The sequence below is a fragment of the Macaca mulatta genome, chromosome 6 (genome assembly GCF_049350105.2).
Source record: "Macaca mulatta isolate MMU2019108-1 chromosome 6, T2T-MMU8v2.0, whole genome shotgun sequence".
NCBI lineage: Eukaryota > Metazoa > Chordata > Mammalia > Primates > Cercopithecidae > Macaca > Macaca mulatta.
In genome coordinates, this window is record NC_133411.1 from 85,227,930 (window position 1) to 85,243,190 (window position 15,261).

The window sequence follows — 15,261 nt, forward strand, 5'->3', positions numbered from 1 at the left end:
TGTTTTGGTTATTGTAGCCTTGTAGTATAGTTTGAAGTCAGGTAGCGTGATGCCTCCAGCTTTGTTCTTTTGACTTAGGATTGTCTTGGAGATGCGGGCTCTTTTTTGGTTCCATATGAACTTTAAAGCAGTTTTTTCCAATTCTGTGAAGAAACTCGGTAGCTTGATGGGGATGGCATTGAATCTATAAATTACCTTGGGCAGTATGGCCATTTTCACGATATTGATTCTTCCTATCCATGAGCATGGTATGTTCTTCCATTTGTTTGTGTCCTCTTTGATTTCACTGAGCAGTGGTTTGTAGTTCTCCTTGAAGAGGTCCTTTACATCCCTTGTAAGTTGGATTCCTAGGTATTTTATTCTCTTTGAAGCAATTGTGAATGGAAGTTCATTCATGATTTGGCTCTCTGTTTGTCTGTTACTGGTGTATAAGAATGCTTGTGATTTTTGCACATTAATTTTGTATCCTGAGACTTTGCTGAAGTTGCTTATCAGCTTAAGGAGATTTTGGGCTGAGACAATGGGGTTTTCTAAATATACAATCATGTCATCTGCAAACAGGGACAATTTGACTTCTTCTTTTCCTAACTGAATACCCTTGATTTCTTTCTCTTGCCTCATTGCCCTAGCCAGAACTTCCAACACTATGTTGAATAGGAGTGGTGAGAGAGGGCATCCCTGTTTTGTGCCAGTTTTCAAAGGGAATTTTTCCAGTTTTTGCCCATTCAGTATGATATTGGCTGTGGGTTTGTCATAGATAGCTCTTATTATTTTGAGGTACGTTCCATCAATACCGAATTTATTGAGCGTTTTTAGCATGAAGGGCTGTTGAATTTTGTCAAAAGCCTTTTCTGCATCAATTGAGATAATCATGTGGTTCTTGTCTTTGGTTCTGTTTATATGCTGGATTATGTTTATTGATTTGCGAATGTTGAACCAGCCTTGCATCCCAGGGATGAAGCCCACTTGATCATGGTGGATAAGCTTTTTGATGTGTTGCTGAATCCGGTTTGCCAGTACTTTATTGAGGATTTTTGCATCGATGTTCATCAGGGATATTGGTCTAAAATTCTCTTTTTTTGTTGTGTCTCTGCCAGGCTTTGGTATCAGGATGATGTTGGCCTCATAAAATGAGTTAGGGAGGATTCCCTCTTTTTCTATTGATTGGAATAGTTTCAGAAGGAATGGTACCAACTCCTCCTTGTACCTCTGGTAGAATTCGGCTGTGAATCCATCTGGTCCTGGACTTTTTTTGGTTGGTAAGCTATTAATTATTGCCTCAATTTCAGAGCCTGCTATTGGTCTATTCAGGGATTCAACTTCTTCCTGGTTTAGTCTTGGAAGAGTGTAAGTGTCTAGGAAATTATCCATTTCTTCTAGATTTTCCAGTTTATTTGCGTAGAGGTGTTTATAGTATTCTCTGATGGTAGTTTGTATTTCTTTGGGGTCGGTGGTGATATCCCCTTTATCATTTTTAATTGCGTCGATTTGATTCTTCTTTCTTTTCTTCTTTATTAGTCTTGCTAGTGGTCTGTCAATTTTGTTGATCTTTTCAAAAAACCAACTCCTGGATTCATTGATTTTTTGGAGGGTTTTTTGTGTTTCTATCTCCTTCAGTTCTGCTCTGATCTTAGTTATTTCTTGCCTTCTGGTAGCTTTCGAATGTGTTTGCTCTTGCTTCTCTAGTTCTTTTAATTGCGATGTTAGAGTGTCAATTTTAGATCTTTCCTGCTTTCTCTTGTGGGCATTTAGTGCTATAAATTTCCCTCTACACACTGCTTTAAATGTGTCCCAGAGATTCTGGTATGTTGTATCTTTGTTCTCATTGGTTTCAAAGAACATCTTTATTTCTGCCTTCATTTCGTTATGTACCCAGTAGTCATTCAGGAGCAGGTTGTTCAGTTTCCATGTAGTTGAGCGGTTTTGATTGAGTTTCTTAGTCCTGAGTTCTAGTTTGATTGCACTGTGGTCTGAGAGACAGTTTGTTATAATTTCTGTTCTTGTACATTTGCTGAGGAGTGCTTTACTTCCAATTACGTGGTCAATTTTGGAGTAAGTACGATGTGGTGCTGAGAAGAATGTATATTCTGTTGATTTGGGGTGGAGAGTTCTATAGATGTCTATTAGGTCTGCTTGCTGCAGAGATGAGTTCAATTCCTGGATATCCTTGTTAACTTTCTGTCTCGTTGATCTGTCTAATGTTGGCAGTGGAGTGTTGAAGTCTCCCATTATTATTGTATGGGAGTCTAAGTCTCTTTGTAAGTCTCTAAGGACTTGCTTGATGAATCTGGGTGCTCCTGTATTGGGTGCATATATATTTAGGATAGTTAGCTCTTCCTGTTGAATTGATCCCTTTACCATTATGTAATGGCCTTCTTTGTCTCTTTTGATCTTTGATGGTTTAAAGTCTGTTTTATCAGAGACTAGTATTGCAACCCCCGCTTTTTTTTGTTCTCCATTTGCTTGGTAAATCTTCCTCCATCCCTTTATTTTGAGCCTATGTATGTCTCTGCGTGTGAGATGGGTCTCCTGAATACAGCAGACTGATGGGTCTTGACTCTTTATCCAGTTTGCCAGTCTGTGTCTTTTAATTGGAGCATTTAGTCCATTGACATTTAAGGTTAAGATTGTTATGTGTGAACTTGATCCTGCCATTATGATATTAACTAGTTATTTTGCTCGTTAGTTGATGCAGTTTCTTCCTTGTCTCGATGGTCTTTACATTTTGGCATGTTTTTGCAATGGCTGGTACCGGTTGTTCCTTTCCATTTTTAGTGCTTCCTTCAGGGTCTCTTGTAAGGCAGGCCTAGTGGTGACAAAATCTCTAAGCATTTGCTTATCTGTAAAGGATTTTATTTCTCCTTCACTTATGAAACTTAGTTTGGCTGGATATGAAATTCTGGGTTTAAAATTCTTTTCTTTAAGAATGTTGAATATTGGCCCCCACTCTCTTCTGGCTTGGAGTTTCTGCCGAGAGATCTGCTGTTAGTCTGATGGGCTTCCCTTTGTGGGTAACCCGACCTTTCTCTCTGGCTGCCCTTAAGATTTTTTCCTTCATTTCAACTTTGGTGAATCTGGCAATTATGTGTCTTGGAGTTGCTCTTCTCGAGGAGTATCTTTGTGGCGTTCTCTGTATTTCCTGGATTTGAATGTTGGCCTGCCCTACTAGGTTCGGGAAGTTCTCCTGGATGATATCCTGAAGAGTGTTTTCCAACTTGGTTCCATTTTCCCTCTCACTTTCAGGCACCCCAATCAGACGTAGATTTGGTCTTTTTACATAATCCCATACTTCTTGCAGGCTTTGTTCATTTCTTTTTCTTCTTTTTTCTTTTGGTTTCTCTTCTCGCTTCATTTCATTCATTTGATCCTCAATCGCTGATACTCTTTCTTCCAGTTGATCGAGTCGGTTACTGAAGCTTGTGCATTTGTCACATATTTCTTGTGTCATGGTTTTCATCTCTTTCATTTCATTTATGACCTTCTCTGCATTAATTACTCTAGCCATCAATTCTTCCACTTTTTTTTCAAGATTTTTAGTTTCTTTGCGCTGGGTACATAATTCCTCCTTTAGCTCTGAGAAATTTGATGGACTGAAGCCTTCTTCTCTCATCTCGTCAAAGTCATTCTCCGTCCAGCTTTGATCCGTTGCTGGCGATGAGCTGCGCTCCTTTGCCGCTCTTATTTTTTGAATTTCCAGCTTTTCTGCCCTGCTTTTCCCCCATCTTTGTGGTTTTATCTGCCTCTGGTCTTTGATGATGGTGATGTACTGATGGGGTTTTGGTGTAGGTGTCCTTCCTGTTTGATAGTTTTCCTTCTAACAGTCAGGACCCTCAGCTGTAGGTCTGTTGGAGATTGCTTGAGGTCCACTCCAGACCCTGTTTGCCTGGGTATCAGCAGCAGAGGCTGCAGAAGATAGAATATTTCTGAACAGCGAGTGTACCTGTCTGATTCTTGCTTTGGAAGCTTCCTCTCAGGGGTGTATTCCACCCTGTGAGGTGTGGGGTGTCAGACTGCCCCTAGTGGGGGATGTCTCCCAGTTAGGCTGCTCAGGGGTCAGGGACCCACTTGAGCAGGGAGTCTGTCCCTTCTCAGATCTCAGCCTCCGTGTTGGGAGATCCACTGCTCTCTTCAAAGCTGTCAGACAGAGTCGTTTGCGTCTGCAGAGTTTTCTGCTGCGTTTGTTATTGTTTACTGTGCCCTGTTCTTAGAGGTGGAGTCTACAGAGACAGGCAGGTTTCCTTGAGCTGCTGTGAGCTCCACCCAGTTCGAGCTTCCCAGCGGCTTTGTTTACCTACTTAAGCCTCAGCAATGGCGGGCGCCCCTCCCCCAGCCTCGCTGCTGCCTTGCCGGTAGATCACAGACTGCTGTGCTACCAATGAGGGAGGCTCTGTGGGTGTGGGACCCTCCCGGCCAGGTGTGGGATATGATCTCCTGGTGTGCCTGTTTGCTTAAAGCGCAGTATTGGGGTGGGAGTTACCGGATTTTCCAGGTGTTGTGTGTCTCAGTTCCCCTGGCTAGGAAAAGGGATTCCCTTCCCCCTTGCGCTTCCCAGGTGAGGCAATGCCTCGCCCTGCTTCAGCTCTCGCTGGTCGTGCTGCAGCAGCTAACCAGCACCGATCGTCCAGCACTCCCCAGTGAGATGAACCCAGTACCTCAGTTGAAAATGCAGAAATCACTGGTCTTCTGTGTCGCTCGCGCTGGGAGTTGGAGACTCCCTTCTTAATTTCTTTATTGACCCATTGACCATTCAGGAACATGCTTAATTTCCATTTCCATGTGTTTGTACAGTTTCAAAAGTTCCTCTTGTTATTGGTTTCATTGTGGTCAGGAAAGATATTTGAGATCACTGCAGTTTGGTGGCTTTCTGTAGTAACAAGGTTTTAGTCTTTTCTCTTTCTCTTTTATGCATCTGCTCTACCAGTGAGTTTTACACTTGTGTGTGTTTTCATGAGAATGATTATCATCTTTTCTCTTCCAGATATAGGACTCACTTGAGTGTTTTTTGTAAAGCTAGTCTAGTGGTGATGAATTCCTTCAGTTTTTGTTTGTCTGGGAGACTTTCTTTCTCCCTCATTTCTGAAGGGCAGATTTTCTGGGCATCGCATTCTTAGCTGACCATTTTTTTTCCTTTGGTACTTTGAATACGTCATCCACTTCCCTCCCGGCTTGTCGGGTTTCTGCAGAGAAATATGCTGTACCCTAGAATGACAGAACACAGTTGTTATTTGGGCCCTGGAAGACAAGGAGCAGCACAGCAATGACTCCACTCCCCAGAGAGATGGGTGTCTCAGCAGCTCAGACTTCAGGAGGCTAGTACAGCCCCAGGAAGGAAGGACACTAGAGTTGTTTGGCCTGCAGGATGGGGTGTCTCAGCTCAGCCACTGCTCTGTTTCCCTGGGACAAAGGACACCATGTCAGCGTAGCCCTGGAATTTACAGCTATTCAGCTCAGCCAGGGCACAAATTCCCCAGAGAATAATGTGTCATTTCAGCTTGAGTCCAGGAGGTATGACTGTTCTGAGTGGACTAGGCACCATTTCCCTAGGATGCAGCGTGCCGCTTTGACTTAGGCACTGGAGGGGCATGTTTTCTCTGAGCAGTCAAAGTACTGTTTTCCCAGGAATCAGGACACTGCTTCAGCTCTGGCCTGAGGAGGAAAGGGTGGTGGAAGGTGCAGCAGCTCCACCTCTGCTTGGCCCCACAGGGAAGCACAAAACAGTTGCTTGACTTGGGGATGTCAGGCCATTGGGCTGGGGCATTTCATCAGTGGCTTAGCCTCAGGGATGAAAGACAGCCATGCATACTTGCCCCCAGAGCAAGGCACACCCAGCCATAGTTCCAAGTACAAGATGGCATAGCACGGTAGCTATGTGGGCCACAGGGTGTGGGTCATAGTGTCGGCTCCTTCTCTGGGGGGAGCACAGACATGTGGACTTCAGGCAGCTCCCTCAGCTAGGCTTAGTGCGTGTGAGGACTGCAGCGGACCTCTGTGCTCAGGTCTGTAGGTATCCACGGTGTTGATGGGGCTGCTGGGATCCTTTTGTTTACCTCCTTGCAGTAGGGAGATGTTCTTCCTAGTTCATTCCCAGTTGCTTCCAGTTGGTGTTAGGGTAATGGAGGCCTGGCATTTCTTCCCATTCTCCATGTGGCCATCCCAAGTTTCTGTGCTCACCAGGGTATCTGTTACTTCTCTTCTGCACTGCTGTGCTCCTCCTCAGTTATTTTCGTTAAAATGAAGTTGTTTATTCATTGTTCTGTCTGTCTTTTTGAGGGAGAAGAAGAGCACTAGGGTCTTCTAGTCCACCATCTTGCTGATGTCATGCTTCTTCAACTTCATTCTTCTGCATGTGGATAGCCAGTTATCCCAGCACCGTTTTTGAAAGGACTATTTTTTCCCAATGAAACTATCTTGGCACCCTCGTCAAAAATGCAATCTGATTTTAACACACGTCTAAGATTAAGAATCACTGCTCTCTGGCCTTGTTATAGAGGTCACCATATGTGATTACATGTTCCAAATTATTGATTTTTTTCTATAGAGCAAAAGATGGGTGTCTAGCTTTTAGGACATTTACGTAAGAAGTCCATATATAATGATAATGGCTTCCCCTTGAAAAAAAGTCCTGGTTTCCCAGAAAGTATCTTAAGAAATCTATTGATAACTTCCTATAATCAATATCTTAATATATGCCATATAGGAATATTAGTACCTTGAACACAAAGCTTTATCACAATGACACAATTTCTTCCACAAAGGTGTGTATACCAAAGTGGTTTGGAGAAAAAGTATATGTTGTATGTTCATAACACAGTTTCAGCAATATCAACTCTTGGGATTGCTTGTGATCTTGCAGAATAAATAGTGGCCATAAAATGGTTGTGAGGTTGATTATTGCTATACTATCATCATGTGTTAGCTTCTATCTTCTATATGTCTGTCTCTCCACACACACATACACACACACACACATACACACACACACACACACATATTCATTTTTAGGTAACGCTACAAATACTATAGTATTCCAAGATTCTTCTGTACATCATACAGTTCCAAAGTTTCATTTCTATACAATCATCAGAAAACGAACTTTTCTCCTGACTAATTTCTGAAGACATCACTCTCTCGTAAGAAGTACAGCATTGTCTTTGGGAGCAAAGCCTTTCAGGGTGTGCATCCCAACACCAGCAATTACTGGCTATATAAACTTGGGTGTTGTTTTTCTCATTAGCAGAATCTAGATAGAAGTACCTATCTTATAGAGTTGTTATGAGAATTGCATGAGGCAACAAAACCCCTTTTACTGTAAAGCATAGATCCGGATTCTGCAGACATGGAAATAATATAACCACAAAGACTATGACCTGGGACACAGACACAAGAATAATATGAACATAAAACGAAACATTAATATTCCTACCTATTCTTCTCGCTGGCAAGGGCTCCCTTTATGAAACACACTGGGGTAGATATAACTTTAATTTCTAAGACACTTTATGATGTTCTCTCTAATACGAGAGTCTATTTTTAGAAAAATATCAGTGTCGATATAGTCAAATCACACAGTCTACTCATTATAGACTGTATATTAAAAATATATATATTGCAATCTGTTATCTAGGTATTTTCCTTATTTTTTGGTTTTGGCAGATGGTATCGTTTAGCTGCATGAGCAACACTGTCTTTATTAGACTGTTGATTTTATTTGTGACTTAAAAATCTCTAAATAATGACTGATGGTGTTAATGACAAATGGTTTTACAATAATCACACAAGTTTATGAAATGTCCTGGTTTTAGGTGAACCAAGGTAATGGGTGTTTTTATGACAGCAAATACTTGGGCTCCAGGCTGATAGGAACAAAGCAGAGCTCTCTAATTAGCTTCTTTCAGGTAGGCACCCATGGGACGGTTCAAAGATTGCCACTGTACAATGTTTACCCCCATCCCAGCACATATTAATGTCTATGGCAGTAAGTAGACAAAGACCTATGTGAAGAAAATAACAGAACTATCTTGTTTACCATTTGCCACTTAGTGATGAAGACCTACCTCTAAACCGGTGAAGCTGGCATATTTTACCCATGTCTATAACAACCAAACTAGTTATTTTGGGGTTTCGTTTGTTTTGGCCAGGCTAGTTTGGATAACAGTAGCTTGTATTGACAGAACATTTTTTTATGTGCAACACACCATCTGAAATGCTTTACATGTATCATTTCATTCAACCCTCAGCACTGTGAGGTAGAGACAAGCTCGGCATGGCACGGTTAAGTCACTTACACAATCACGTGGTTGAGCAGGTAATAGGGCTGGGTTTGACACTCAGGCAGACTGACCTTCAAATCCCTTCTGTAACCACTATGCTAAATCCTCTGCGCAGTGAAATGTACACATGGCCTCTGTGTCTCCTTGAATGTATAGTGTTACCATTCATTTGGTTTATTTTTAAGGCTCCATAAACAAATATCTCTACTAACTGCAAATGCTTCTATTAATAAAAGTTCATCATTTTTCTTCACCCTCTTCTCTTGAAAACTTATAAAGTCGTATATCATTGTCTCTGATGATATTTTCGGTATTCTGTTTAAATTTATCCCACATTTCACATTTTCTAGAGTATTTTTACTTACAAAAACAGGGCAAGGAGACAGCCACTGACCAGTGACCAGTTTCCAATATGCTATAAATATTTTCTAAAAGTCTACAGTTTCAGACACTGAGATCACAGCACTGTCCATTTATAAATAGTTTCCAGTTTTCGATTTTCATTTTCCTACTAGTTGAAGGGTGGGGCAACAAAACATTTCCCATAAATAAATGAAATGCTATTACATTCCATACTTCTTTTACCACTAACTGCTGACCATCTGTCATAAAAGACACACCCTGAAAGGCAGTATCAAATTTTTAGAAATAGCAATGACAATACTTTCTGAGAAGAAATTTTGAAGAAAAAAAAAAAAAAACACTCCAGTTACTAACGAAAACACTGACCAAGACATCCACAGGGTAATGTCCAACCTGTTAACCCTTTGTAAGCACCATCATCATTGTTATCATCTTCACTCCCAGTTACTGAGTTCTTACAATGTTCCAGGCATGGTGCTAAATGTTTCAAACACACTCACTAGATCCTCACATAGGTGTCTACAGGATAGGCTGTTATTTGTTACATTTGTTACAGATAAATGTAACTATTACTACATTTTACACAAGGAAATCAACGCTTAAAGATTGCACAAGTAATTAACGGAGGAGACAGGATTTAAACCAGATCTAATCAAAGAGTACCCATTTTTAGCCACTATCCCAGTGAAACTCCTTACAGGACTTATTTCCTTTGTTAAGGGTGTGTGTGTATGGGGGGCAGGTGACATTTAGTTTGTGTAAATCCCATGCTTCTTGAAAAGCCATTTCAACATGCAAATATTACCATAAATTAAGAGTATAGGGGTGGAAATTAGAAAATGTTGATGAAATTCAGTGAGGAAATCGGTAAGTTGAATTCACTGGGTCTAGAGTTATATATGGAAAGATACTTTTCATGTAGATTTTTATTAAGAAGGCTTATTAAGTTTTTTAAGTAGTCTACTCAAGAAAAAAGTAATATCAAAAATCACTGAATAATACCCTTAATATAATATTTTCCTATTCATTACTGAAAAATAATTGGTAGGACTTCTGGGTTAATGTCAGGATAAACTTCAGGGACTAATATGCCTTTCTTCCAATTTCCATTTTAATATCCACAAAGAATTACAAAAAGATGAAAACTGGCAACAGCGTTGGAAACTAAAGAGAAGACCAGATGCCAAAGTCCCAAGGGGGTTTTCACTAATGCCAATGCTGAAGAGATGAACAACATATTCTTGGATTCTGCCACAAGAATCAAAACATGATCCCAAAGAAAGCAGAAGATGGATTTGCTTTGCCTCCATCAAATGATGGGACTCAGGGCCTACGCTAAACAAAAAAAAAATGAGTGATGATCTTCCATGAACTGTCCTTAGAGAGGTATCATCGTGCCTCCTCTCACCCCGAACACTGGCTGCTTTCCTCTCTACGTCCACCCCTGCGGCAAGCAGCAGACTAACACAGAAGAGATCAGGCATGAGATGTAGCTTCCTGGAACGTGAAACCACCTAACAAAACAATCTGAAACAACCTCAGAGCACTCCACACTGTGACTGTAGGATAGAAGCCCTTTTATCCAAAAGGTTGGGAAATTACGGAATTAAATAATATAGCATTCCTTAAACATTTAGTTTGAACTTAAAAACACAGATAGTTCCAACTATGTGGTCAATTTTGGAATAAGTGTGACATGGTGCTGAGAAGAATGTATATTCTGTTGATTTTGGGTGGAGAGTTCTGTAGATGTCTATTAGGTCCACTTGGAGCAGAGCTGAGTTCAAGTCCTGGATATTCTTGTTAACCTTCTGTCTCATTGATCTCTCTAATGTTGACAGTGGGGTGTTAAAGTCTCCCATTATTATTGTGTGGGAGTCTAAGTCTCTTTGTAGGTCTCTAAAGACTTGCTTTATGAATCTGGGTGCTCCTGTATTGCGTGCATATACATTTAGGAAAGCTAGCTCTTCTTGTTGAATTGAAGTAAAGTACTCCTCAGCAAATGTAAAAGAACAGAAATTATAACAAACTGTCTCTCAGACCACAGTACAATCAAACTAGAACTCAGGATTAAGAAACTCTCTCAAAACCACACAACTACATGGAAACTGAACAACCTGCTCCTGAATGACTACTGGGTACATAACGAAATGAAGGCAGAAATAAAGATGTTATTTGAAACCAATGAGAACAAAGACACAACATACCAGGATCTCTGGGACACATTTAAAGCAGTGTGTAGAGGGAAAACTATAGCACTAAATGCCCACAAGAGAAAGCAGGAAAGGTCTAAAATCGACACCCTAACATCACAATTAAAAGAACTAGAGAAGCAAGAGCAAACACATAGCAGAAGGCAAGAAATAACTAAGATCAGAGCAGAACTGAAGGACATAGAGACACACACACAAAAAATCCTTCAAAAAATCAATGACTCCAGGAGCTGTATTTTTTGTTTTTTTGGTTTTTTTTTTTTTGAGACAGAGTCTCACTCTGCGGCCCAAGCTGGAGGGCAGTGGCGTGATCTTGGCTCATTACAAGCTCCGCCTCCCGGGTTCCCGCCGCAACTGGGACTACAGGTGCCTGCCACCACGCCCGGCTATTTTTTTAATTTATTTTTTATTTTATTTTTTTTTAGTAGAGATGGGGTTTCACCATGTTAGCCAGGATGGTCTCAATCTCCTGACCTCGTGATCTGCCTGCCTCGGCCTCCCAAAGTGCTGGGATTACAGGCATGAGTCACCACGCCCGGCCTAGAGGCTGGTTTTTTGAAAAGATCAACAAAATTGATAGACCACTAGCAAGACTAATAAAGAAGAAAAGAGAGGAGAATCAAATAGATGCAATAAAAAATGATAAAGGGGATATCACCACCGACCCCAAAGAAATACAAATTACCATCAGAGAATACTATAAACACCTCTACACAAATAAACTAGAAAAACTAGAAGAAATGGATAAATTCCTGGACACATACACTCTCCCAAGACTACACCAGGAAGAAGTTGAATCCCTGAATAGACCAATAACAGGCTCTGAAATTGAGGCAATAATTAATAGCCTACCAACCAAAAACAGTGGAGGACCAGATGGATTCACAGCCGAATTCTACCAGAGGTATAAGGAGGAGCTGGTACCATTGCTTCTGAAACTATTCCAATCAATAGAAAAAGAGGGAATCCTCCCTAACTCATTTTATGAGGCCAGCATCATCCTGATACCAAAGCCTAGCAGAAACACAACAAAAAAAGAGAATTTTAGACCAATATCCCTGATGAACATCGATGCAAAAATCCTCAATAAAATACTGGCAAACTAAATCCAGCAGCACATCAAAAAGCTTATCCACCAAGATCAAGTTGGTTTAATCGCTGGGATGCAAGGCTGGTTCAAAATATGCAAATCAATAAATGTAATTCAGCATATAAATAGAATCAAAGACAAAAACCACATGATTATCTCAACAGATGCAGAAAAGGCCTTCAACAAAATTCAACAGCCCTTCATGCTAAAAATTCTCAATAAACTAGGTATTGATGGGACGTATCTCAAAATAATAAGAGCTATTTATGACAAACCCACAGCCAATATCATACTGAATGGGCAAAAACTGGAAGCATTCCCTTTGAAAACTGGCACAAAACAGGGATGCCCTCTCTCACCACTCCTATTCAACATAGTGTTGGAAGATCTGGCCAGGGCAATCAGGCAGGAGAAAGAAATAAAGGGTATTCAATTAGGAAAAGAGGAAGTCCCTGTTTGCAGATGACATGATTGTATATGTAGAAAACCTCGTCTCAGCCCAAAATCTCCTTAAGCTGATAAGCAACTTCAGCAAAGTCTCAGGATACAAAATCAATGTGTAAAAATCACAAGCATTCCTATGCACCAATAACAGACAAACAGAACCAAGTCTTGAGTGAACTCCCATTCACAATTGCTTCAAAGAGAATAAAATACCTAGGAATTCAACTTATGAGGGATGTGAAGGACCTCTTCAAGAACTACAAACCACTGGTCAACAAAATAAACGAGGACACAAACAAATGGAAGAACATTCTATGCTCATGGATAGGAAGAATCAATATCGTGAAAATGGCCATACTGCCCAAGGTAATTTATAGATCCAATGCCATCCCCATCAAGCTACCAATGACTTTCTTCACAGAATTGGAAAAAACTACTTTAAAATTCATATGGAACCAAAAAAGAGCCCACATTGCCAAGACAATCCTAAGCAAAAAGAACAAAGCTGGAGGCATCACACTACCTGACTTCAAACTATACTACAAGGCTACAATAACCAAAACAGCATGGTACTGGTACCAAAATAGAGATATAGACCAATGGAACAGAACAGAGGCCTCAGAAATCCAACCTTCTGATTTTTGACGAACCTGACAAAAACAAGAAATGAGGAAAGTATTCCCTATTTAATAAATGGTGCTGGGAAAACTGGCTAGCCATATGTCGAAAGCTGAAACTGCATCCCTTCCTTACACCTTATACAAAAATTAATTTCAGATGGATTAAAGACTTAAATGTTAGACCTAAAACCATAAAAACCCTAGAAGAAAACCTAGGCAATACCATTCAGGACATAGGCATGGGCAAGGACTTCATGACTAAAACACCAAAAGCAATGGCAACAAAAGCCAAAATAGACAAATGGGATCTAATTAAACTAAAGACCTTCTGCACAGCAAAAAGAAACTATCATCAGAGTGAATAGGCAACTTACAGAATGGGAGAAAATTTTTGCAACCTACCCATCTGACAAAGAGCTAATATCCAGAATCTACAAAGAACTTAAATAAATTTACAAGAAAAAATCAGATAACCCCATCAAAAAGTAGGCAAGGGATATGAACAGGCACTTCTCAAAAGAAGACATTTATGCAGCCAACAGACACACGAAAAAATGCTCATCATCACTGGTCATCAGAGAAATGCAAATCAAAATCAAAATGAGATACCATCTCACACCAGTTAGAATGGTGATCATTAAAAAGTCAGGAAACAACAGGTGCTGGAGAGGATGTGGAGAAACAGGAACACTTTTACTTTGTTGGTGGGAGTGTAAACTAGTTGAACCCTCGTGGAAGACAGTGTGGCGATTCCTCCAGCATCTAGAACTAGAAATACCATTTGACCCAGCGATCCCATTACTGGGTATATACCTAAAGGACTATAAATCATGCTACTATAAAGACACATGCACACATATATTTATTGTGGCACTATTCACAATAGCAAAGACATGGAATCAACCCAAATGTCCATCAATGAGAGACTGGATTAAGAAAATGTGGCACATATATACCATGGAATACTATGCAGCCATAAAAAAGGATGAGTTCATGTCCTTTGTAGGTATATGGATGAAGCTGGAAACCATCATTCTGAGCAAACTATTGCAAGGACAGAAAACCAAACACCACATGTTCTCTCTCATAGGTGGGAATTGAACAATGAGAACATTTGGACACAGGGCGGGGAACATCACACACTGGGGCCTGTCATGGGGTGGGGGGACAGGGAAGGGATAGCATTAAGAGAAATACCTATTGTAAATGACGAGTTAATGGGTGCAGGACACCAACACAGCACATGTATACATATGTAACAAACCTGCACATCGTGCACATGTACCCTAGAACTTAAAGTATACTACTACTACTACTACTAATAATAATAATAAAAACATAGATAGATAGTCACTTCGTAGCCTTTGCATGCAGGGCTACTGGTTGTTGTTCCTATCATCTTTACTTCATAAGCCATATGTATAATGTTTTATCTATAGTTTCTAGTGCTGTTTTTCTTAAAGTGGAACAAGATCCTAAGAACATGTGAATTTCTAGATTTTCATAGAATAATGGTGGCCATCTAAATTTTAAATCCCTTCATACATTCTCTTTAAAAACCATATTGATAAAGAAAGAAAGTAAAATCAATCAAAGCATAAGCCTGACACAAGCAGGAGACAGGGCCTATTTACATCCTGGGGGAAGTGAGGAAACCACCCTCTGAGACCTGAAGAGTCAAGGCCGATACCCACCCAAGGGCAGAGTCAGGGCCGGTACCCACCCAAGGGCAGAGTCAGGCTAGAACTATGCAAAAGAGGCGGAGGGGGTACAAGAGGGGTGTATTAGTCCATTTTCATGCTGTTGATAAAGACATCCCCGAGACTGGACAATTTACAAAATAAACAGGATTAATTCGACTACAGTTACACATGGCTGGGGAAGCCTCACAATCATGGTGGAAGGCAAGGAGGAGCAAGTCCCATCTTACATGGATGACAGCGGGCAAAGAGAGAATGAGGAAGATGCAAAAGGAGAAACCCCTGATAAAACCATCAGATCTCATGAGACTTTCAGTACCATGAGAACAGTATGGAGGAAACTGCCCCCATGATTCAATTACCTGCCACCGGGTCCCTCCCGCAACACATGAGAATTATGGGAGTACAGTTCAAGATGATATCTGGTGGGGACACAGAGCCAAACCATATCATTCCACCCCTGGCCCCTCCCAAATCTCATGTCCTCCTATTTCAAAACCAATCATGCCTTCCCAACACTCCCCCAAACTCTTAACTCATTTCAGCATTAACTCAAAAGTC

At 40.7% G+C, this 15,261-nt stretch overlaps 1 protein-coding gene across 2 annotated transcripts in view; it reads right to left on the minus strand.

Annotated features, from left to right (window-relative positions):
- The window catches only part of ARSB (arylsulfatase B), a 192,889-nt gene that overhangs the window by 72,133 nt on the left and 105,495 nt on the right, over window positions 1-15,261 (minus strand). The window lies entirely within an intron of this gene.